The sequence below is a fragment of the Pseudophryne corroboree genome (assembly GCF_028390025.1).
Source record: "Pseudophryne corroboree isolate aPseCor3 chromosome 3 unlocalized genomic scaffold, aPseCor3.hap2 SUPER_3_unloc_32, whole genome shotgun sequence".
Taxonomy (NCBI): domain Eukaryota; kingdom Metazoa; phylum Chordata; class Amphibia; order Anura; family Myobatrachidae; genus Pseudophryne; species Pseudophryne corroboree.
The window spans coordinates 352,428-377,787 of NW_026967522.1; the positions used below are offsets into that span (position 1 = coordinate 352,428).

A 25,360-nucleotide genomic window follows, 5' to 3' on the forward strand; every position below is an offset into this window, starting at 1 on the left:
GTCACTACACTAAATTGAAGCATTTGCCTGGAAGTGAAACTACCTTCTATTTATATAGTACCACTATAATCCACTTCCCTGGAAGAAAAAAAGACAAGGCTGAGATTTGAACTTTTATGGAGCCTAAAAGTAGGCCCACATCCACAACAGCCTGCAGGAAGTGCAAGAAATGTCCCAGATGAAAATCCACAGCAGAATACTGTTGACCCTCACACCAAGAGACACATTTCTTCCATATGCGATGGTAATGTTTCAATGCGACCATCTGGCCAGCTTGGAGCATAGTTGAGATAACCTTGCCTGGAATCTCTTTCCTGGCAAAAATCCTCCCAATATACTTCCATTGCATCAAACGTAGCCGTGGTAAGTCTGGATAGACGAACGGCCCTTGTGTAAGACGATCATCCTGAATTGGCAGAGGCCATGGGCCTACGAGTAATAAGGTTAGAATGTCTACATACCAGGCCCTGCGGGGCCAGTCTGGGGCAATCAGAATTGCCTGAACCCTGTCCCTTTAAGTCCTTTGAGAACTCTTGGAATTACAGGAACTGGAGGAAACAAGTACATCAACCGGTAAATCCACAGTGTCGCCAGAGCGTCCACTGCAGCAGCCTGTGGATCCCTCGTCCCAGAACAGTAACGCAGTAGCCTCTTGGTGAGCTGAGAAACCAACAAGTCAATTTGCGGGTAGCCCCTCCAATGAAATATCTGCTGAAAAACTTGCGGGTAGAGGCCCCATTCCCCCAGGTGCAGATAGTGTCTACTGAGGAAGTCTGCTCCCAAATTGTCTACTCCCAGAATTAATATGGCGGAAATGGCCTTGGGATTCCGCTCCATCCAGAGGAGTATCTGTGACACCTCCCTCATTGCAGCTCTGCTGTTTGGACCTCCTTGTCGGTTTATGTATGCCACAGTTGGTGCATTTTCTAACCATACCTGTATGGCCTGATACTGAAGGATATAAAAGAGGTCAGCAGAAGGGCATTGTAAATCGCCCTGAGTTTCAAAACTTTTATCGGAAGGCAAGCCTCTTGGTCAGACCACCTTCATTGGAACCGAGCCCCTAGGGTCACTGCACCCCAACCATGGAGGCTTGCATCCGTTGTCAACAGAATCCAATCCTGAATTCTGAAGTGTCGACCCTCCAGGAGGGAGATCAGCAACCACCATAAGAGGGAAATCCTGGCCTTTGGTGAAAGGCATATCATCTGGCGTATGTGCAGATGTGACCCAGACCATTTGTCCAGCAGATCCAGCTGGATTAGTCATGCATGGAATCTTCCTTACCGAAATGCGTCGTAGGAGGCCATTATCTTTCCCAGTAAGCTTATGCAAAGATGTACAGAGATTTTGTTCAGATTCAAAATGGAACATACCATCGTCTGAATTATCTTTGCCTCGTTCATAGGAAGGAACACCTTCTGAGACACCTGAACTGAAGCCTCTGAGTAGGTCCTAGATGGAATTTCTGCAGATTGAGAATCCACCCATAATCCGTGAGTAGTCGTGTTTGAAGGCTGATCTTTTCCATCAAGGGCTCTGAATATAGCCATTATGAGGAGATCGTCCAAGTATGGATTGATTTTCACTTCCTGCTTGCGGAGTTGTAGCAACATCTCTGCCATCACGAATGTATTGGGGGTATACCGCACTGGAGAATGATAAGGTATCTAATAGATATTGTTAGAACCAAAATACATAATACAACGAGAAAATCTGAGTTTTCTAATGTTATCTTGAGTTTGGTGGTGCACCCTGAGTCAGTGGTAAGACATACAACAAAAGGGAGAGAAGAAGACTCTTTTGTGGGTGCACTCTTGTATGTTTAAGAGGTCTCAGAAGAGACAATAAGTAAAAATTATAAATGAATTTTTAAATATAACTTTTATTAACAACAATTGATAAAATAGTAGAGTTTACTGTCAAAAAATTGGAGGTAGGGGTGGGGGGAAGGGTAGGGGGGAGTAGGGGAAAAGAAAGGGGGGAACACAGAACGAATTAATTACAGTGTAAATACTGAATATTGTTCTGGAATGCCTGGGTGCGATAATAACAGCTGGAGACCCTGAAAATTGAAGCGTTTTTATTCTCTCATGAGCGATGATGAGGAGACAGATGGGATGATTAAAGATGGAATGAGCAAGATGAATCTGCTGTCAGTGTTAGACGCTGAGCAAAACCGTCCAGGAATTTCTACTAAACTGAGTATTCCTCGAGAGTCTCCCACTCGAGTACTGACCCAGCCCTACACTGCTTAGCTTCCAAGATCGGAAGGATTCGGGCGTTACCAGTGTGGTATGATAGTAGAAAAAATATTTGATATCGAGGGCTCGAGAATCACTGATGAGAGTTCACGAAAATGGAGAAATAAGAGAAAAGAAAAGACAAGAGAATGGGTGGAGGAGGAAAATAGGGGATCTGCTGCCACCGTTAGACCGGGATAATTACCCCTGAATCAGTGGTGAGAGTCCTGAAGATAGTATAAAGTGAGGAAAAGGAAACGATACTGATAGGTAAAAAAATTTTGAGATTGGTTGATAGACAATGGGCTGCTTGATTGCAGGATGCTGATAGTACCTATGATAAAGGTACTAGGTGTGATAAAGAGCAATTTGTACACAATTAGCAGTCAAATAAATTGATTAGACCCATACATCACCATCAATTTGCTACTATCAGATTATTACAATTATACCAAAATGGTATCAGGTGGAAAAAGAAGGAGAAAATGAACAACAATTTCTTATTTGTGTTCCGCTGTATGCAGAGCTGCAGAAATACTATATAATATGATTGCAAGATGCTGATAGTACCTATGATAAAGGTACTTGGTGTGATAAAGAGCAATTTGTACACAATTAGCAGATAATTAAGTTGATTGGAACCATGCATCACCATCAATTTGATGCTGACAGATTATTGCACATTGTACCAAAATGGTATCAGGTGAAAAGAGAAAGAGATAATGAACAACAGTTGATTATACAGAGCTGCAGCAGTGCTATATAATACGCAGTATAGAGGATAGTGATAAATTGCTCAGCCAAATGATTAGATCAATATTAATGACTGAAAATAAAGGTTTAAACAGTATCCTATGTGGTATTAAGCCGCTAAATGCCGACTATCTGTAAAACGGGTACTTGCAAAAAACAGCTTGATGAATGCTATTATCAAATATAAATATGCAAAAAGATGCTGAGATTGAGCAGATATTACCCGGAATTGTATGGAACGATCAGTCACTAATATGAGCAGGATACTTTCTGAGTACGGAATGTCCGTGTCAAAGTCCAGGCAAATTGAAGATGCAGGATACACTGGTTCTCAGGAGCTGAGCAGTTCGTTTATAGCCGCACTGCCGATCAAAGTACCTGATGTATTGTGGAGACGTGGTCAGGTTGGCTGAGGAGAAGAGAGACACAATGTTCCTGGTCCCATCGCGGCAGTATCTAGCGGCGGCGGGTTGATGCAGCGGCTGCTGGGGAAAGAGCGGCTCGTGGTTCCTGAAGTGATCAAGCCCGGTGAACGGGTGAAACTAGTTTTCCGTTCCCTACCCCCACTGCCTGGGTGTGACAGCTGATTCCGGACATCCTGAACCACGAGCCGCTCTTTCCCCAGCAGCCGCTGCATCAACCCGCCGCCGCTAGATACTGCCGCGATGGGACCAGGAACATTGTGTCTCTCTTCTCCTCAGCCAACCTGACCACGTCTCCACAATACATCAGGTACTTTGATCGGCAGTGCGGCTATAAACGAACTGCTCAGCTCCTGAGAACCAGTGTATCCTGCATCTTCAATTTGCCTGGACTTTGACACGGACATTCCGTACTCAGAAAGTATCCTGCTCATATTAGTGACTGATCGTTCCATACAATTCCGGGTAATATCTGCTCAATCTCAGCATCTTTTTGCATATTTATATTTGATAATAGCATTCATCAAGCTGTTTTTTGCAAGTACCCGTTTTACAGATAGTCGGCATTTAGCGGCTTAATACCACATAGGATACTGTTTAAACCTTTATTTTCAGTCATTAATATTGATCTAATCATTTGGCTGAGCAATTTATCACTATCCTCTATACTGCGTATTATATAGCACTGCTGCAGCTCTGTATAATCAACTGTTGTTCATTATCTCTTTCTCTTTTCACCTGATACCATTTTGGTACAATGTGCAATAATCTGTCAGCATCAAATTGATGGTGATGCATGGTTCCAATCAACTTAATTATCTGCTAATTGTGTACAAATTGCTCTTTATCACACCAAGTACCTTTATCATAGGTACTATCAGCATCTTGCAATCATATTATATAGTATTTCTGCAGCTCTGCATACAGCGGAACACAAATAAGAAATTGTTGTTCATTTTCTCCTTCTTTTTCCACCTGATACCATTTTGGTATAATTGTAATAATCTGATAGTAGCAAATTGATGGTGATGTATGGGTCTAATCAATTTATTTGACTGCTAATTGTGTACAAATTGCTCTTTATCACACCTAGTACCTTTATCATAGGTACTATCAGCATCCTGCAATCAAGCAGCCCATTGTCTATCAACCAATCTCAAAAATTTTTTACCTATCAGTATCGTTTCCTTTTCCTCACTTTATACTATCTTCAGGACTCTCACCACTGATTCAGGGGTAATTATCCCGGTCTAACGGTGGCAGCAGATCCCCTATTTTCCTCCTCCACCCATTCTCTTGTCTTTTCTTTTCTCTTATTTCTCCATTTTCGTGAACTCTCATCAGTGATTCTCGAGCCCTCGATATCAAATATTTTTTCTACTATCATACCACACTGGTAACGCCCGAATCCTTCCGATCTTGGAAGCTAAGCAGTGTAGGGCTGGGTCAGTACTCGAGTGGGAGACTCTCGAGGAATACTCAGTTTAGTAGAAATTCCTGGACGGTTTTGCTCAGCGTCTAACACTGACAGCAGATTCATCTTGCTCATTCCATCTTTAATCATCCCATCTGTCTCCTCATCATCGCTCATGAGAGAATAAAAACGCTTCAATTTTCAGGGTCTCCAGCTGTTATTATCGCACTCAGGCATTCCAGAACAATATTCAGTATTTACACTGTAATTAATTCGTTCTGTGTTCCCCCCTTTCTTTTCCCCTACTCCCCCTACCCTTCCCCCCACCCCTACCTCCAATTTTTTGACAGTAAACTCTACTATTTTATCAATTGTTGTTAATAAAAGTTATATTTAAAAATTCATTTATAATTTTTACTTATTGTCTCTTCTGAGACCTCTTAAACATACAAGAGTGCACCCACAAAAGAGTCTTCTTCTCTCCCTTTTGTTGTATCTCTGCCATCACCCCTGATAACACCCTCAGTGCCGTTGATAGGCCAAAAGGCAAGGCCTGGACCTGGTAGTGACTGTCCTGCAGTGCAAACCTGAGGTAAGTCTGAAGAGGCGACCATATTGGGATGTGAAGATATGCATCCTTAATAGCCAGAGAAACCAGGAATTCCCCTTCTTCCATGTCACGCTTGGCTTGAGTTGGGGATCTGACGACTGATAATTGACTGAGGGAGCAGCTATCGGCAAAGGAAGGAAATGAGGTGGCTGAATGTAGTTCTTACTCATGGATTGAAGACTTAGGCCCGAAGATGTAGAGGGGTAGGCAATGAGGACAATGATCGAGAATGATACACTGAAGAAAGAGGAATTCAGTTTTAATGAGACCTCAATCATACACAACGACTAGGAGAGAAGTCTGAGAGAATTCTGAAAGATGGAAGGTTCATGACTTGATGCTGAAGAACACTGAATGAAGAAGTGACTTGCAATTTGTAAACGATGCTGAAGAACACTGAATGAAGAGATGAATTGCGATTTGTAAGCGATGCTGAAGAATACTGAATGAAGAGATGACTTGTGATTTTTAAAAAATGCTGAAGAGAGGATCGCTGTGAGCACCATCAGCAAATGGAGACCCTCTACCAGATAGAGGGCCCAGTGGTTAAACCACAAGAGCAGGTGGACTGGGAGCAAAGGACTGCAATAACAGAACTGACCACCAGGCGGACACAACAGACCCAGGATACCAGAGGTTAACCTGGGAGCGCAGAGCACCTTACAGCAGCAAGTAACTTGAAGTACTGGCAACTTAGCTAAGCATCAACCCTTCTTTATAAGGGAAGCCTGTACCGGACTGGCTGGACGCGAACTGGGATAACTATTGACTTGGATTGGTCTCCAACATGGTGGCTCCCTGCACAGAGGACACATGTGGTACCAGCACACAGCCACTACCTCTGGCCTCAGCCTCCCAGACTCCGCACTCCAGCAACAGGACACATGGAAACAGACACCTCCGGCTGCCATGCTCCGCTCCCCAGGACCCGGACCCCTTGCTGCTGTAGCTCCTATCCATCGCAGCGACACCAGCCAGCTAAGAGGAAGGCCGCAGGGACCAGAACCGGTGGTAAGACTCCGGATACTGACAGTACCCCCCCCCCCCCTTTTAGGGTGGTCTCCGAACACCCACGCTGCTTAGTGGGATTCTTGGCATGAAAGGCACAACTCAGTCTTGGAGAGCATGAACATCCTCTGCAGCCACCCAAGATCTTTCCTCCGGACCATATCCTCTCCAATCTATGAGATACTGGAGACGACCATACCTCTTGTGGAAGTCAAGAAACTTATGAACCCCGAATTACTAATTTTGAGCAGCTTGAACCTTGAGAGGTTAAGGGAAAGCTGCACGAAAATGATTTAGTACAAGAGGCTTTAGCAGAGAAATGTGAAAGGCATTGGGAATTTTCAAATAATGAGGCAGTTTCACCTTGTAAGAAACAGGATTCAACACTCTTAATAGGATACGGACCGCTAAATCTTGGAGCAAACTTTTTGGTAGGAACTTTGAGTCTGAGTTCTCTGGTGGTTATCCAAACACGATCTCCCACTTTGAGACTAAGAACAGCCCTATGTTTCCGATCAGCGTAGGTCTTTTATTTCTGGGAAGTCTTACGTAGCGCCTTATAAGTTTGTCTCCAAATCTTAGTGAACAGACAAAGAGCGGATTCAGCAGCAGAAACCTTAAGAGGTGGGAGAGATTAGAAGGAAGGAACTCGTGGATGAAAAATATAGTTATTGAAGAAAGGAGTGGAATTGGTAGAAGAATAATATAGGTTATTGTATACAAACTCAGCAAATGGGAGGTAATCCATCCAGTCTTCCTGAGCAGGGGACATGAACGTCTGTAAGAAAGTTTCCAGATCTTGGTCGACTCTTTCAGTCTACAAATTTTCAAACCAGCGCTCCAACTCAAGAGTGCCGCTACTTTTGCATAAGTGGTCACCCCCACTTTGGCAGTCTAGAATACAGTTACAATTTGTAAAAGTGCGCACCCTCTGAGGTATTAAAAAAATATATATAGTCCACATTCTTAGTATTCAGTTATTATCCAGATAATTTCTGGTGAATGTGCTGTGCTTCTTTCACTTTTTCCTTAGGAGCCACACGGACAACTTCTTCGTCCCTCCAAAATAAATCAGGAAAAAGGAATATAGTGAAGTACAGTTTTTTTATTTATAAATATAGCAGCTAAAATCCATAGAATAAATTCATAAAATAAACTCCACCAACATTAGTGGGGTATTTCTGCGTACCAAAATAAGTGGGGCGACCAGTGAAGGCTACCCTAAAGCGCTTAAGAGTACACGGATACCTCCCGGGAAATCAGCACCGTATTCCCTCTGGCTTCAGGCTTCCTGGATGCTTCCACAGATTCCTAGGTTGCTGCAGTCTGTCCCCCAACACCAACGCGTTTCTGCTCACACGGGAGCCTTTCTCAAGGTGTATAGTGGAGTAGGATGTTTGGGCTTTTTAAACCCCATGTTCTGATGTGATAGGCTCAGACTGTGCAAACATGAATTACATATTTTCAATCATTTAAAACATTTAAAATACAGCTGGTAACTTTCTTAGGGTTTCGCTAGGTTTCCCTGTCATAATAATAAACAAAAACGATTTAAAATACAGATTTAGAAGCATAAAACAAGTAAATTATCGATGCGTTCCACCTCCGTGGAACGCATCCCGCACTTCCAGTTTTTAGACGAGAGAAAAAGAAGAGGGGCAAGAGAGGGAAAGGACATTCTAAAAAATCAACCCCATCGGAAGTCAGCCCCAATATACATGCTGAATCTGGACCAACTAAGATTTTTAATTTGAGTCAACATGAGTTAACAGCTGATGAAACCAAAGTTTTAGAAAAAGGTCTCAAGTTCGCTCCAGATAATAAATTGAATAAGTTTGAGACCTATCTCGATGTCCAAAAATTTATTAGGAAGGTGTCCCTGAAAAAATATTTTCTAAGCCAACCAGGAGAAACCACTAATGATAGGAACCTCTTTAAACCAAAGTCAACATTTAACCCCACATTTACACGTGGTTGTTTTGTGGAAAGTTTTGGAAAAGCGGTAACAACGGACCTAGAAGAACTACAACCCCATTGGAAGAAGGAATCAAATATGACAAAAAAGGAAAGAGAAGCTATGAAAACACTAAGTAACAACAAGGAGATTGTCATTAAACCTTCGGATAAAGGGGGAGGAGTAGTAATCATGGATACAGTGAAATATGAAGCGGAAATTAGAAGACAACTAGATGACAGATCAACCTATGTAATCCTACATGGTAATCCCAATGACCGAATAGAGCGTGAATTAAAGGCTATGGTAAATAGATACAGGAATGAAGGAATCATCAAGGAAAAAGAAGAGCAATATATAAACATCAAGAATCCCACTCTTCCTGTGTTTTACGTATTGCCAAAAATTCATAAAAATTTATCTGAACCCCCCGGAAGGCCAATAGTTGCGGGCACAAATTCAGTGACTTCCAACCTTTCCCATTTTATTGACCATCACCTTCAACCAGAAGTTTTGAAAGTGAAATCTTATATTAAAGACACCATGGATATTTTACAGAAATTGGAAGATTTTAAATGGGAACAGAATTTTATTCTAGGAACTGCGGATGTCAGCAGTCTCTATACTATAATTAATCATGAAAAGGGAATAGATGCGGTACACCATCATCTGCAAAACAGCACTTTGGGGGTAGAAAAGATTCCTTTTATCCTTGAAAGTATTGGTTTTATTTTAAATAATAATTTTTTTTGGTACAATGGTAAATTTTATTTGCAAAAAATGGGGACTGCAATGGGGACACGTTTTGCCCCGGCATACGCAAATTTATTCATGAGTCATTGGGAAAATCAATACATCTGGCCAGAAAGTAATCCATTTTTAGCAAATATTAAGTTGTGGTACCGTTTTATCGATGATATTGTTTTTATATGGGAGGGAGAAGAAAAATCCCTTAATCTGTTTTGTGATTCTCTTAATCACAATGATTTTAATATATCTCTCGTTTTTAATATAAGTAAAGTAGAAGTGAACTTTTTAGACCTCACTCTATATATAGAGGATAATATTTTAAAAACCAAGTCTTTCTTCAAACCCACAGATAGCAATTCTTACATATCAGTCAAAAGCAATCATCATCCGAATTGGCTGCAAAATATACCTAAAGGGCAAATAAAAAGAATTCGGAGAAACTGCACAGACGTCACAGTCTTTAGAAATCAATCAGTTAGTATGAAAGAGAAATTTATAAGTAAAGGATACAATGAGGATAAAGTAGAGGAATGTATCTCTGAAGTTCAAAGGATGAATAGACAAGATCTTCTACAACCAAAAATAAGGAAGAATGATGAAGAATGTTTTCTACCCTTCATCACCTCTTATAATGGTCAACATAAAGAAGTAGAACGTATTGTTAAGAAGCATTGGCATTTACTAACAAGGGATCCCGCTTTAGAGAAGATTCTACCTCAACATCCTAAATTTGTGTATAGAAGAGCGCCTAACTTGAAACAAAAATTAGTAAAAAGTGCAATACCCCCAAAAAAATCCTGTAGAATTAAAACCAAGGGGTTTCATAGGTGTGGGCTGTGTTTAATGTGCAGGAATCACAGTTCACAGCCCAGTAAAATGGAGGAATTTAAATCCAACAGCACAGGAGTAGTATATAAAATTATGGATTTCATAACGTGCAATACTAAGAATTGCATTTATCTAATAGAATGCAACTGTGGACTACAATACATTGGTCGCACATCCCGACCTCTAAAAGAACGTTGGGCCGAACACACCCGAAACATTAAAAAAGGGTTTGAAAACCATTCAGTTTCAAATCACTTCAAAAATACACATAATAATAACTGTAATGCTCTAAAAACAGTTATAGGCATTAAAGTGGTCCAAAGTCATTGGCGAAATAAGAATACAGAAGATAGCCTTGCGAAAATAGAAATGAAATGGATCTACGATATGTCCACCTTGTCGCCAAAAGGATTAAATTTAGATTTCGAATTGAAATGGTTTCTTTAAATATCAGGTTCAAATATTTTTAATTTTAAAAAAGTTGTGCCCCATATACAATTATTGTTTTAAAATTTCATCAAGCATTTTAAGCATGATTGACTTCTGTCAGCGAATGTTTATCCCTCTACAAAAAGCTCTGTATATATTCTTAGGATACTTGATTTTTCTCCAAAAAAATGATCTATTAGTAATAGTGTAGTTTACTATTTGTGACATGTATTTGGGACATGGGCGTTCCACACTATTTTGATATAAATTAGGAAATATACCAAATAAGCACAAATGGAACCTTTGACAAGGGACACTAGAGTCTGAGAACCGGAAGCTCAGACACGCTCCGTACAGCCGCCCTGTATAGCTATACCGAGAACAGGAAGCGGAAGTACGGATGCGCTCCATACAGCGTGGAACGCATGCACCTATTTCCGGAACCAGCCGCTGTAACATTCCCCGCCAAAACTACTCATGTAAAAGGTGGAACCGGAAGTGCGGGATGCGTTCCACGGAGGTGGAACGCATCGATAATTTACTTGTTTTATGCTTCTAAATCTGTATTTTAAATCGTTTTTGTTTATTATTATGACAGGGAAACCTAGCGAAACCCTAAGAAAGTTACCAGCTGTATTTTAAATGTTTTAAATGATTGAAAATATGTAATTCATGTTTGCACAGTCTGAGCCTATCACATCAGAACATGGGGTTTAAAAAGCCCAAACATCCTACTCCACTATACACCTTGAGAAAGGCTCCCGTGTGAGCAGAAACGCGTTGGTGTTGGGGGACAGACTGCAGCAACCTAGGAATCTGTGGAAGCATCCAGGAAGCCTGAAGCCAGAGGGAATACGGTGCTGATTTCCCGGGAGGTATCCGTGTACTCTTAAGCGCTTTAGGGTAGCCTTCACTGGTCGCCCCACTTATTTTGGTACGCAGAAATACCCCACTAATGTTGGTGGAGTTTATTTTATGAATTTATTCTATGGATTTTAGCTGCTATATTTATAAATAAAAAAACTGTACTTCACTATATTCCTTTTTCCTGATTTATTTTGGAGGGACGAAGAAGTTGTCCGTGTGGCTCCTAAGGAAAAAGTGAAAGAAGCACAGAACATTCACCAGAAATTATCTGGATAATAACTGAATACTAAGACTGTGGACTATATATATTTTTTTAATACCTCAGAGGGTGCGCACTTTTACAAATTGTAACTGTATTCTAGACTCTTTCAGTCTGTCCGTCAGTCTGGGGATGGTAGGCTGAAGAGAAGTTCAACTTGATTCCTAGGACAAAGCCGAGAGCTTTCCAGAACTTGGCGAGGAATTGAGGACCCCGATCAGAAACTATTTCCTGTGGAAGGCCATGCAAATGAAAAATCTATGAGAAAAACAATTTGGATAGCTGAGGAGCAGAGGGAAGACCAGTGAGGGGTATGAAGTGAGCCATCTTCGAAAATCATTCCACAATGACCCAAATGGTGTTGTGCCTTCTGGAGACTGGCAAATCGGTTATGAAATCCATAGAGATGCGAGTCCAAGGCTTTTGAGGTGTTGGAAGTGGATGAAGAAGACCCGAGGAAGATGTTTGTGGACTTTTATGTTGAACACACTTGGTAAGGGCTGCTACAAATTCAAAGACATCCGTTTTAAGATGAGGCCAACAGTAGAATTGCTGAATGAACTTGAGAGTCTTAAGACCACCGGCATGACCCATGAAAGATGAAGAATGAGCCCACGTAAGCAATTTCCTGTAAAATTTTGGTGCTACAAAAGTTCTCCCTGGAGGAGGTAGAGGAACGGTACGAGTTGAAGCAAATGAAGCCAGATTCAGAATAAATTGTTTCTCAGAGGAGTTGAGTGAATCATCCGTTTGAAAAGAACAAGAAAGTGCATCTGCTCTTCAATTTAAGGTTCCTGGGTGGTTAAAGAGTTTGAAGGAGAACCGAGAGAAGAAGAGAGCTCACCTGGCTTGCCATGGGTTTAAACAACGAGTTTAAACAATGGGTTTAAACCATCATGGCAGAACTTGGAGGAGAAAACGGAATGGGAGAAGATTCTGAATGATCAGGACTGGGGCTCAATGTTAGTTGATTAGGGAAGAAGAAAAGGTCTCAAGTCAGTTTGAGAGGTTTACTGTTGAGGACGAGGTTTAGCTTTCTTATGAGATAATTTTCCAGTTCTGCCCATTCTTCAGCATAACATTACGGAGATTAGAGAACAAGGTCAGGAGGCCAGTAGCAACATAGCCTAAGTATTGAAATGTGGAAATAGGGAGGCATCAGTGAGCATAGACCCCCAGTGGCCATCGGTTACAGAAACATTGTGAGGTCAGTTGTTTATGGGTAATAGCAAGAAGGTGCCATCCTTGAGCGGTAAAGTAATTGATAGGAGCCAGCAACTGGAGTCTGCTACTGTCCTGGACACGCTGTAGCTATACTGATGCCCCAAGAGCTCTAATTGGATCTTACGGGGATTGAGGGGAGCAGGAGGGAAAAAAACCCCAGCAGCAGTCAAACAGTATGGAGGATGTAGTCAGCACAGTCTGCCACCAGAGGGAGTCGACAGAGCAGGAGTGGATGCCAAGCAATAATAATAATAAAAGCAGTTCAGGCGACCACTTACTGCCCAGGTAGGGCCACAGCGGCAGAAGTCCCTGCCAGAAATCACTGAGGCTGTAGTGAAGGGCACTGATCATGGGCTGGTAGTGTCTGTAGCTCCCAGAGAAGCAGCTGGTTTCAGGAGGGCATGTGGCTATATTGCCAGTTTTCAAGATGGCACTTCAGGCAGGGAAGCCCAGATCAGAAGAAACTGGCCGGCTATGGCGGGTGAACCAGGTCAGTAATAAGGCAGGAGAGGGTACTAGGATGCAGTGGCACAGGGTAGCGTATCTTGCTGCGTAGGAACCCCACGTGTATGTCCTCTATAATTCACAGCTCTGCCAGATTCCACCGTAGCACCATGTGTTAGGAGGAGAGGGGGAGATGCCGGGACACTGCTGGAGTGATGACAGGCAAGTGCTCCATGTATTCCCCGCTGCCACGACTCAGGGCTTCAACGGCCGGACAGTAGGAGAAGGCAGGCTGCGGGCGAGTGAGCTGACTAACCTGACGCGTCCCTGCTGAGACAACCAATCCCCGTAGTATGCGCCCCATCAGATGCCGGGATAGCAACTCCACTCCATGTCTCCAGCAGTGGTCACCGCTGATCCCCAGTCAGACTCTCCACACGACTCCAACAGCACGGCTAGGCACAAGAGTGGACAGGGCGCACAGCCCTTGGTGAGTAGCAGTGTTACCTCGCTGAGGTCCGGTCCGCGGTGGGATCACTGCACAACTTCAGTCCGCGGCTTCAGATCCGGGTGTAGGCCGCAACCTGCAAAAGCCAAATGAAAGGATCCCCGGCTCCGCAACCTTCACACCAGGGTGTCAAAACACACACAGGGGCAAGAAAGGGCCCGAAAGAGCCTGTAGGACAGCTGTAAAAGGCAGAAAGGACCTATATAAGCAGGAATTCCTTTATCCTGCTTCCTGCTGCCTTTCCAGTCAGGCCACACACCCCTGTGACATCATTTATTGATGTTAAAAACAAAAGTAATGTAGATTTTCGCTCCAATCTAAGACCTAAGAATCTACTTTGGGAGTCACCTCCCTTTTTTTTTAAACAGTCCCCAGCTGGACGAGGATAATTGGAATTCCATTTCTTGGAATTCTAACTTCCTACTGGGCGTAACCCAAAATTTCCATCAGCTGTTTTGGGATGTTTAAACACAGTTGCCTTAGTTTTTAACACAGGCTCTGCTGCCTCTTCTAAGGATAGAATGGCTTACATAGCACTAATTAGCTCAGATGATATGTCCACTGAGCTGAGACCTTCTGAAGTGCAATGAGTCCTCATCCTCCAACGAATCCTCATCTAAAACATGTGTAGACTGTGAAGATGTTGTATCATGTCTATGTGATTTACTTACCACCAACCTTTCAGCCTGCTTTTTTGAGAGGCTGACAACTCCCTAGGTGTATAAACCTCAGAATGAATGTTGCATGTAAAGGTTAATAGGGAAACATATCACTGGTATAGGAGCTGGTATAAACTGCTCAGCTATATTGGATAATGTCTGTGCAAAGTAGCCCAAGAAGATTCACCAGAACCTGTGCCTGCCTCATTGTACATGTGGGTAAGCGTTGTCGCGACCCGGCGGGGAGTTGTTGGAGCGACTCTAAGGTGCGTATAAGATGCTTTATAGAAAGATCACTCAAAAAAAAAAAAATAGTAATACAATAAAATAAAATAAGAAAACTTATGGCTGTTAAAAAAACAGCAGTCCTCTGACCATGGTCCGGCTCCTGCCGCACCAAAGAACTGATTTGCCTGAGTCAGGAGGCGGGGATATATGGACAGGCCCGTTGCATGCTGGGAGGCCGAATGCTTTGACCGTTTTTTGCAAATCTGCTGTCACGTCATCATATCCCAATGTTATCCTGTGGATAACCTGTGGACCCTGGCAGAGAAAGATATATATATTTAAGAGGATAGAATTTGATCGGTGTTGTTATACTGTTTTGTTGGCAGGTTACTTGATACTTTTGTCCTCATTGGTTACTATAGGTCACGTGGACGGGGTTCTCACCATGTCCCCGGACGTAGCGTGTGTTAGATGACGTCACTTTGATGCGCTGGAGTGCGCGACGGATGGCGACATGGACGATTCCACCGGATATATTAGGAGAGTGGTTGTATGTCTCTTTTGTTCTGCACCCTGATGAAAATGCCGCGAATAGAGCATTGAAACGTTGGTACACTAAACCTGCCTGGTCTATTTATTCTGAGTGCCGCCTTGTATGGATTCTACATTACGTTGCACCAACTGATGCAGCCTAGTTTGGAGGGCACCAGCTATTGATTCTTTAATATGTTCTTTAGGTTTCTTTTTCAGGTGGAACCATGGGTCCTGCACGTGATGCAACTGCCAAAAGGGAGCCATTGGTTTTGTCCGAGACCGGCATTTGTTTGTTGGTGATCCCTTGTAGACAGTGAGTAGTATCCATCTACAGTGGAAGAAGCATGGACACCAAGAATCTCAGCGGCGGAACAGTGGGTGAAGTAGATCATGACAAATCGGGACCACAGGCATTTAGGGCACCTAGCAACCACCAATAGTTCCAAACGCATCAGGAACTGCACCAGCAGTACAATGCCAGACCCAGCCAAACAGTCCCACAGTCCCAGATCTGGTGAATTGGAGGGCCACGTGAGATGTGGTGGCAGGTCAGACTGGTGCTCTGAAAACCAATCCAAGCCTTTCAGCCACTGTTCCGCCGCTGAGAGCAAACCTAAAGTTTAACACTAATGCGATAGCTGTTTGTATGGTAATTATTTTGGGCAATAGAGTAGGACCTGCAGTATAGTGGGGTCCCTTGTCGGGGGCTGCAGGCTTAAATGCACTGAGCAATACATGAACTAAAACTCCACTGTTTATTATTGTTAGTTAAAATAGTAATGCAAGACACATTTATGTAGTAAGGCTACTGGGAGACCTTAGATTGAGCAATATTGGATCTGACCATTACATTCCCTAAAGTCATAACATCAGATCTGCACAGAGCAGGAACTATTATTCACAAGTAATTAGGAATGTGTTCATCATGAACAAGTCCACAATTACAGTCTAAAGGTTACATAATTATTTCAAGTCTACACAATTGATATTTGAGGATAAAGCCTTTAACAGAAAACACCCCTGAAGAACTGACTATTGATGAAACGCGTTGGTGACATGTAATTTGGATTTAGAGTGAATTGGAGTGGATAAGAATAAGCCCGCCCATGCAAGGGTGACAACAAGTGCAAAACGCTTGTCTTATGATTATACAGATATGTACTTGTGATAAGCTTTTACTTTGTTTTACTTGAAGTTCTAGATTCAAATTTCATTTTATACAAATTGTATTTGGTGAGCTCAGGCCTACTGTATAGCAGGAAATATTCATACTCCACAAAAACAATACTAATTATATTATATACATACATATATACACATTTATATATAATCACTAATAATAAACTTCTGCTTGTTATTTTTAATAACATTATACTGTTGTGTGTAATAACTCTCTACATGTGATATTTGTCATTGATAGCCTTGTGTTAGAAACACCCAACTGAGAACAGGGCTGATGGCGGAGGAGGGTGTAGGATAAGAGATTGCTGTAGTGACTGAGCAAGGAGAATATGTGACTTCTGTAATAAGTGTTTATTACTCACCTGTGCTGATATCTGTAGGGATCTCCTCCTCCTTACACTGCTGATCACCCCTCACATAAGTCTCTTCTTCTCCCTCTATATCTTCTGCCTTTATATCAGTCACATACGACTCTTCTTCTCTCTCTATATCTTCTGCCTTTATATCAGTCACATACGTCTCTTCTTCTCCCTCTATATCTTCTGCCTTTATATCAGTCACATACGTCTCTTCTTCTCCCTCTGTATCTTCTGCCTTTATATCAGTCACATACGTCTCTTCTTCTCCCTCTATATCTTCTGCCTTTATATCAGTCACATACGTCTCTTCTTCTCCCTCTATATCTTCTGTTTTAATATCAGTCACATACGTCTCTTCTTCTCCCTCTGTATCTTCTGCCTTTATATCAGTCACATACGTCTCTTCTTCTCCCTCTATATCTTCTGTTTTAATATCAGACAGACGTTCTACCTAAAAACAAAAAACACTATAATGACATTTGCATACAGTCAGATTAAACGGAGGTGAAACAGTATAATATAAGTGTATAATACACACAGCTCCTCTTCAGATCATATAGTGACAGTCTCTTTGGTATATTGGGGAGACACTAAATCCCACCTACCTGATCCTCCTGTGGGATCCTGTGATTCTCCTCTGTACAATCCTGGGAATACAGAGGACGGGGACATCTCTCTGGGGTATCTCTGTTACTGGGCCCATCTGTAGGAGACACACAGTGACTGAGTATAGTGTATATATGTGATTATCAGATGATGTGTGTATATAGGGGCCCCCATACCTGCTCTCCCCTGTACAATACATGACAGTCTCCTCTTACCCAGTGATGTGAGGGGCCGGTGATTCTCCATCATCACGTCCTTGTACAGACCCCTGTGTTCCTCTATATACTCCCCCTCCTGCATGGAGACATAGACAGCGACATCCTGACACCTTATAGGAACCTGACACACACAGTGATACAGTCATCACCCAGACACATCCCTCGGTGATACTGAATAATGCCCCATTCCCAGCAGTCACCTCTCCAGTCACCACCCAGACACGTCCCCTGATGTTACTGTATAATGCCCCATTTCCAGCAGTCACCTCTCCAGTAATAACCCAGACACGTCCCCTGGTGTTACTGTATAATGTCCCATTCCCAGCAGTCATCTATCCAGTCATCACCCAGACACATCCCCTGGTGCTACTGTATAATGCCCCACTCCCAGCAGTCATCTCTCCAGTCATCACCCAGACACATCCCCCGGTGTTACTGTATAATGCCCCATTCCCAGCAGTCACCTCTCCAGTCATCACCCAGACACATCCCCTGGTGTTACAGTATAATGCCCCATTCCCAGCAGTCACCTCTCCAGTAATAACCCAGACACGTACCCTGGTGTTACTGTATAATGTCCCATTCCCAGCAGTCACCTCCCCAGGCATCACCCAGACACATCCCCTGGTGTTACTGTATAATTTCCCATTCCCAGAAGTCCCCGCTCCAGTCATCACCCAGACACGTACCCTGGTGTTACTGTATTATGTCCAATACCCAGCAGTCACCTCTCCAGTCATCACCCAGACACGTCCCCAAGAGTTACTGTATAATGTCTCATTCCCAGCAGTCACCTCTCCAGTCATCACCCAAACACATCCAGTGGGGCTATGTATAATGTCCCATTCCCAGCAGTCACCTCTCCAGTCATCACCCAGACACATCCCCTGGTGTTACTGTATAATGTCCCATTCCCAGCAGTCACCTCTCCAGTCATCCCCCAAACACATCCCCCGGTGTTACTGAATAATGCCCCATTCCCAGCAGTCACCTCCCCAGTCATCACCCAGATACATCCCCTGGTGTTACTGTATAATGTCCAAATCCCAGCAGTCACCTCTCCAGTCATCAGCCAGACACATCCCTTGGTGTTACTGTATAATGCCCCATTCCCAGCAGTCACCTCTCCAGTCATCACCCAGACACATCCCCTGGCGTTACTGTATAATGTCCCATTCCCGGCAGTCACCTCTCCAGTCATCACCCAGACACATCCCCTGGTGTTACTGTATAATGTCCCATTCCCGGCAGTCACCTCTCCAGTCATCACCCAGACACGTCCCCTGGTGTTACTGTATAATGCTTCATTCCCAGCAGTCACCTCTCCAGTCATCACCCAGACACATACTCTGGTGTTACTGTATAATGACCCATTCCCAGCAGTCACCTCTCCAATCATCATACAGACACATCCCCTGGTGTTACTGTATAATGCCCCATTCCCAGCAGTCACCTCTCCAGTCATCACCCAGACACATCCCCTGGTGTTACTGTACAATGTTCCATTCCCAGCAGTCACCTCTCCAGTCACCACGCAGACACATCCCCTGCTGTTACTGTATAATGCCCCATTCCCAGCAGTCACCTCTCCTGTCATCACCCAGACACCTCCCCTGGTGTTACTGTAAAAAGTCCCATTCCCAGCAGTCACCTCTCCAGTCAGCAGTGGAATGATCTTGTTGGTGAGTTCCTGGATCTTCTGGTCATTGTGTCTCTCATGTATCAGTGAGTGAGGTGGAGGCACCGTGATGGGGCTCTGGGACCTGCTCAGTCCTCCTGACACACGAGGATGGCTGCTGGGTGTCTCACGCTCACCAGATGTCTTCTTCACACCTCTGTGAAATGGGGGAGACATAAATATCACTGTAAATACGCCCAGATCCCCTCACCTCCAGTGATGTCCCTGTATTATTACTATAGATAATACGATTTTGGTACTTAACAGATAAATCCTTTTCTTTGAATCCACAGGGGGCACTAGCGTACTCTTGGGATATGGACGGTGCGATAGCAGGGATAGGCACATTTAAAAATTTAAATGTGTAACCATCCTTCCTCCTCCATACACCCAAGATGCCTTAGTGCTTTTTTGCTGAGCCAAATAGGAGCGACAAAGAGGATGAACAACGGAGAATTACATATAACATTATAACATAACAGACAACTATGAAGTTGACACATAACATAACGGACAATTAGAAAGTTGACACGACAATAGATAACAATCACCTTAACATTTGAACAAGTCAGTGAAAATGTGTTACCATAAGAACTATTGAACTTACCACCAGCCAGGCGAAACTGCTCTGGGTGGGTGTCCAGTGCCCCCTGTGGGTGCAACGAAAAGGATTTATCTGGCATCAAAATCCTGTTTTCTTTCTAATCCACTAGGGGTCACTGGAGTACTCTTGGGACCTACCAAAGTTTCCCTCTTGGGCGGAAGAGCTGTTTGGCACCAGTAACACTAGACGGCCAAAGCTAGAAGCTGATGCCGCAGAATTATCAAACTTGTAAAAGCGCACAAACGTGTGCACTGATGGCCATGTAATTGCATGGCAAGGTTGCGTCGTAGAAGCTCTAAGGCCTGCTGCCCATGACGTTCCCATCGACTAGCATGAAAGTGTACCTGACGAATGGTCAGGTTAATCTATCTGGCCAAGGTCTGTTTGGAAGCTGGCCAACCTATCTTGACTGCATCATAGAGAACAAACAAAGTATCCGTTATACATACAGTTGATGTTCGGGCTACATAAACGCGGAGTGCACGTACCATATCCAATGTAGCTGGAGTGCCCGAATCTTCTGAAAAACAGGAACTGTGATTGGTTGATTGATATGAAAGAAGATATTACCTGTGGTAGAAAAGCGGGATTTGTCCAAAGTTCCGCTCTGTCAGTAAGAAATACCAGATACAGTGGCTTGCATGACAAGGCACCCAATTGTGCAACACGCCCTGCCGAAGCTAAGGCTAAGAGAAATACTGTTTTCCAAGTTATACTACAGCAGGGGTCGTTCTTTTACCCCGATTTAGCGTGACTTGCTTTTTACGGGGTGGCTGTTGAGACCACTTTCAAGACGAGAGGGCATTCCACAGTTGGTTATACCAACCATGTTACGTGTTAGGAAGCCAGTTTCAGCAGCTCATTATCACAGGATTACTGTCAATCAGTGTCCTGGAACTCAGGGCAATTTACAGTTCAGGTTCAGTTGGACAACGCAACAGAAGTTGCATACATCAACAAAAAGGGGATGGACTCAAAGTCACATGGCCATGCGAGAGGTTTCTTGAATCCTCAATTGGGCCGGACATCACCACATGATATTGTCCTGGAGACAAGCGCACCATCTGATGAATTTGTAGATGAGAGCCGGATCACTGTGCGAGAAGATCCAGTTGAAAAGGACCTGAGTGAAATCTTCCGAACTGGAGTGTGATGAAAGATGCCCCCATCTGTCTTACCAGTCGAATGCACAAATGCACCGAGACTGTCCGTGGTTTGAGCACTAGCAGTACTAGATGACGAATAGCATGTACTTTCTGTTGTGACAGGTAAATGCATTGATCCACCGTAATCAGAATCATTCCTAAAACTGAATTCTTTGACAATCCAACCACACTGAACTAGTACACTGTACAACAGTAAGGCATGTTAAAGAATTTGTTGAGACGAAGCTTTGATGAGAAGGTCATTTAAGTATGGAACGATTATCACTCCCAGGGATCTGAGATGAACTATCATCACAGACATCACCTTTGTGAATACCCGAGGCGCTTGTCGTACTGCAAACTTAAGTACGCCAGATGCGGATGCGGTGGCCAAATTGGAATGTGTAAGTACGCATCCTTGAGATCCCGCAAAATCATGAATTGCTGCGGTTCCAAACCTGCAATCACTGACCGTAGGGATTCCATCTTGAATGTGTAGTAAGTGACGTACCGATTGAACCCCTTTAGGTTCCATATCTGTGTGACTGAGCCATCCGGATTTGGTACTACAAAAAGATTGGAATAAAACCCTTGACCTTGTTGGTGTACTGGAACCTGAACCAAAACTGCTGAATGTACGAGAGACTGAACAGCGGTCTGCAGACCTGCTCACTTGTCTGCTGACACAGGCAGACCTGTCTTGAAAAACTGCATCGGTGATAGACAGTCAAACTCATTGAAACCTCTTAAAACAAAACTGCGGATCCACCCATCTGTGATGTCTGAAACCACGCGAAGGGAAACTTCTGAAGGTGTGCTCCCACAACTGAAGAGCCGAGATGGGCTGGAAGCCCGTCATGCCACTGGCTTGAGTCCTGACGATGGTTAGTGGTTTGTTGAAAATCACATCCCTCTGCATGGCGGCCTGTCAAGAACGCAACCACAGCAGCTGTTGGGCTGCAAGCCGAGAACAAACTTGTCCAACGTCCAACGAAGCCGTACCTAAATACTCAACCAATTCACAAATGTGATCGGTAAGAAATATAAGCTGGTCTGAGGAAAAACCCTGTTGTAGGCCTAACCTGAGCTGTTTCATGCAACTACAGCCTTGTTAACCCAAACTCCAACTTAAACAGGTATAAGCATCACCCCTGTTGCTGTATACATGGATTTTAGCATGGCCTCCAGCTTACTCTCCGAGGGGTCTTTAAGCGTAGCTGCACCCGGGACTGGAATAGTTAATTTTAGTGAAAGTTTATAAACTGAAGACTCCACCGATGGCGATTTAGTTGTCATAGCCTGTGGGAAAAGATATTTAGACAGAAATCGCTTTGTCCCAGAAAAGTGTTTAACTGTATTTAGCCATGCTTCTATTAACTGCTTAGTAAGAGATATGAATAAGAAAAACACACAGTCGCCCATAGTCTGCTAGCAATAAAACCTCATATGTTTCAGTGCAACCTAGCAGCTGGCGTACCGCTCTGATGAGATCATCATAGCTCGGGCTATTAGTGACCTCACTATCTGACTCCTGACCCAATGCTGAGATATCAGATGTGGCATTGAATCATCAGAATGTAATTATGAAACAAACGATGACCATTCTTAGAAATTGAACTATACATGGACTTTGTAACCCAGCAAAGTTCTAGAAACATCCTGAGCCCACATTGGCTGGTCACACGGTATTATCCGTGAATCAGACTTAGCCGCCTCACGGTCTTTTCGTGCAGCGGACAACTCTGACTGCAAATCAGGCATTCTCACAGTTATCACAGACAAGCTGCTGTTTCTCATATTGTCATGCAGACAGACAATAATACAGTGAGACAACGTCCGCACAACTCAGTGAAAATAACTGTAGTGTCTATAATACCGCGTGTACCGCACTGTGTTATAGAGGAAATCTATGATGGTCACTGTGCCACCTACTAAACACCCCTGCCCCCTCCAGTGGCCGTGTGCTGTAGGACTGACATATTGCTGTAGGAAGAAGCAGGAAGTAGGTGTGTAACCTTTGTGTGAAAATGGCGTCCCAGCATGTGCTTTTTTTTTTTATAAACATATAGACATCTGACTGTACCCTAGATGTAAAACCTATGTACTTCCAAAAGCACTAATAACCTAGGCTTAATAGCCTATGTCCCTTATAGCCCTGGCCACCATCCCTTATATTTAGGGGAACCGCTGAACTAGGGACCGCCATGACCTCCCCCAATGCTTAAAGCAGTGAGCCGCGCCTAGCTTCTTCCACCCACACCCCCTCGCATTGTATACCAAGTGCCGGCTCTGAGTGACGGTGCCCTGCAGCAGCTACCCACCATGGTCTGTATGCTGGTGGAAGCCGGAGAGCGGGGTAGATGTGTGATGTGACGGGCGTCCAGTGGCAGCAGTGTGATCTGTCCACTGCTGGGAGCTGCGCTGCCGGGAGCCGCTTCTCTGGAGCCACGAGGTGTAGCCTGACAGGTGCCCAGCGGCAGCATTATTTGACTGCTGCTGGGAGCCGCTTCCCAGTTGTCTAGAGGGGCAGATTGTAGAGGCCAGTGGCAGCGCTGTTTGGAGCTGTGCTGCCTGGTGCCAGGGAGCAGGCTGGTGTGGAGCGACACAGGAGCCCAGTGGCAGTATGTGTCTGACCGCTGGTGGGAGCCGGGAAGCGGGGGAGTTTGAGCCAGTAAAGCTATACCTTCATAAGCAACTCGTGCAAAACACGTTCCCCGCACATGGAGGGGCGGCAGCAGGAGCTGACTGCCCCACAATCACAGCAACAAACAGGTCCAACAGAGCGGCGGCGGCATAAGCTGACCACCCGCTCCTTACCTCAGTGTAATGGGGAGGTTCTGATGGGGCTTCTGTCTAAGCTCCGTCCAGCTCCTGCAGCCATGTCTGAATCAGCTAACGCTGATGAAGGTCTATAGCGGGTCTTCTCTGTCTAAGCACCAACAAGCCTTCCCTGCACAACAGCAGCACACACTCCCGGACCCACGCTTCTTAATAAGCTGGGAAGGGAGTGTGATTGATACAAGAAAAAATATTTAGAAAAAGTAAAAGTAAACCCTGGAATGACTCCCGGTTGTGACCTTGCCTGATGAAGGCAAAAAAAAAACACTGAGGCATCTTGGAAGTATGGAGGAGGGGGGAAGAGGGTTACACATTTAAATATTTAAATGTGCCTATATCTGCTAACACACTGTCCATATCCTAAGAGTACTACAGTGCCCCCTAGTGGATGAAAAATAAATAAGTGATGTCACTGTGACGCTCCCAGATCCCCTAACCTCCCCAGTCATGTCCCTGTATTATTACTATAGATATAAGTGATGTCATTGTGACGCTCCCAGATCCCCCTCGCCTACCCAGTCATGTCCCTGTATTATTACTATAGATATAAGTGATGTCATTGTGACGCTCCCAGATCCCCCTCGCCTACCCAGTCATGTCCCTGTATTATTACTACAGATATAAGTGACGTCACTGTAACACTCCCAGATCCCCTCACCTCCACAGTCATGTCCCTGTATTATTACTATAGATATTAGTGATGTCACTGTGACACTCCCAGATCCCCTCACCTCCACAGTCATGTCCCTGTATTATTACTATAGATATTAGTGATGTCACTGTGACACTCCCAGATCCCCTCACCACCCCAGTCATGTCCCTGTATTATTACTATAGATATTAGTGATGTCACTGTGACACTCCCAGATCCCCTCACCTCCACAGTCATGTCCCTGTATTATTACTATAGATATTAGTGATGTCACTGTGACACTCCCAGATCCCCTCACCACCCCAGTCATGTCCCTGTATTATTACTATAGATATTAGTGATGTCACTGTGACACTACCAGATCCCCTCACTTTCCCAGTCATGTCCCTGTATTATTAATATAGATATGTAATGTAACTGTAACACTCCCAGACCCCCTCACCCCCCAGTCATGTCCCATTATTATTATAGATATAAGTGGTGTCACTGTGACGCTACCAGATCCCCTCTCCTCTCCAGTCACGTCCCTGTATTATTATTAGAGATATAAGTGATGTCCCTGTGACGCTCCCAGATCCCCCTCACCCCCCAGTTATGTCCCTGTATTATTACTAGAGATATAAGTGATGTCACTGTGACATTCTCAGATGCCCTCACCTTCTCAGTCATGTCCCTGTATTATTACTATATCTATAACTGATGTCACTGTCACATTCCCAAACCCCCTCACCTCCCCAGTCATGTCCCTGTATAAGGTATGTCACTATGATGCTCCCAGATCCCCTAAACTCCCCAGTCAAATCTATGTATTATTACTAGAGATATAAATTATGCTACTGTGACACTCTGAGATCCCCTCACCTCCCCAGTCATGTCCCTTAGTGTTCAAGATAGGCTGTTTAAGCTGGGCGCCACGCCCTGCCCGATTTTTTAAGGGCAAAATC

General features: G+C 44.0%; 2 pseudogenes; one reads left to right on the plus strand and one right to left on the minus strand.

The window, feature by feature from the left end:
* Window positions 1-2,190: 2,190 nt before the first annotated feature.
* LOC134984053 (5S ribosomal RNA) lies at window positions 2,191-2,309 on the minus strand (annotated as a pseudogene).
* A 2,484-nt stretch (window positions 2,310-4,793) lies between these two features.
* LOC134984054 (5S ribosomal RNA) lies at window positions 4,794-4,912 on the plus strand (annotated as a pseudogene).
* Window positions 4,913-25,360: the final 20,448 nt, after the last annotated feature.